Here is a 1315-nt window from a genome sequence, read left to right as displayed (position 1 = left end):
ATTCTCCTGAATTGCATTGTGGATACAGCAGGGATAAGTGAATGTCTGCTTAGCAGAGGGTGGATTTGGGTATTCTGAGGTTCATGGATCCGTTTTGTGGGTGAGATCCATTCATGTGGGAGTAGGGGGTCTCACAGGGGGGTGAGGGGGTGGAGGAGAACTCGCTTCCACTGGGGTACATCTCCGTCTCGGTGTCCGCCCCCGAGTCCAGCGCCACGTCGTCCATTTCCAGCGGCTCGCGGCCGTGGTTGTCCAGGCTGTGGTAGAACGACACCTCGGCAAAGTGGGGCTGAAGCTCGGGCGACAAGATCTCAACAATCTCCAGGAATGTCGGGCGCATGCTTTGACGGTACTGCCAACACAGCTTCATCAGGTCGTACCTGTAAAACAGCAGGGGCACAGGTTAGTATGACCACTTCTACATGGATGTTTATCAAATATACATGTGCCGGCCATTGAATTGTCTTCATAACACAATCACAAACATTCCCTGAAAACTTTCCTTGTGCAGTCAAGTAAATACACAAATAATAACAGGAAACATAGATTTTGGCCAGGAGTAACATAGAAAATTTGACATCAAGACTCTGAAGCGAAGACAAATAAAGTTGCATCAATATACAGACGACACTAGTACTAACAGAATGATTGCCATTTGAAGGATGTTAACTTACAGTTTGTTGGGGCATCCCTCTGGCTTCTCCAGCATTCCACCGTCAATAACAAACTTCAGAACCTCTTCATTGGACTTGCCTTGGTACGGCTGAGAGGCAAGGGTTGCCATTTCCCACAGAACAACGCCATAGGACCTGCAAAAGGGAGAAAATGACATGCTTACCAAACAACTACGCAGAACCAACAAGCAATCAAACAATCATTTTTCATATCATTTTTCATACCAATCAACAGATTCCATCACAACAGAAATCTTTGCATTTCTCATGATGTAGCTGTACTGTAGCTGCTGAACTCCTAATACTAAGCAGGGCTTACCAGACATCAGACTGGCTGGTGAAAACGCCGTCTTTGAGAGACTCTGGCGACATCCATCTCACAGGGAGCAGTCCTGCGGAAATGGACAAGTGTCAACAATGGAGGCACTCTAGTGATTACAGCTTCTTATCAGTAAGATTAACCTCGTTTTTAGAAAGGGGAATCCGACAGTAACAAATGAATTTTACATGCCACTCACCTTTTCCTCCTTTTCTGTAGTAATCCGTCTCGTAGATATCCCTGGTCATGCCAAAGTCTGCAAGGCAACACACCACAATGAGTAAAAGACAGTAATGATTTACAGCCATGATAAGATTTAACC

At 45.7% G+C, this 1315-nt stretch overlaps 1 pseudogene; it reads right to left on the bottom strand.

Annotated features, from left to right (window-relative positions):
* Nucleotides 1-6: 6 nt before the first annotated feature.
* LOC109480721 overlaps nt 7-1315 on the bottom strand; it is a 44673-nt pseudogene continuing 43364 nt past the window's right edge.

This window comes from Branchiostoma belcheri, unplaced genomic scaffold (genome assembly GCF_001625305.1).
Source record: "Branchiostoma belcheri isolate BF01 breed outbred unplaced genomic scaffold, Haploidv18h27 scaffold52, whole genome shotgun sequence".
NCBI lineage: Eukaryota > Metazoa > Chordata > Leptocardii > Amphioxiformes > Branchiostomatidae > Branchiostoma > Branchiostoma belcheri.
This window is presented reverse-complemented; position numbering and strand designations above follow the sequence as displayed.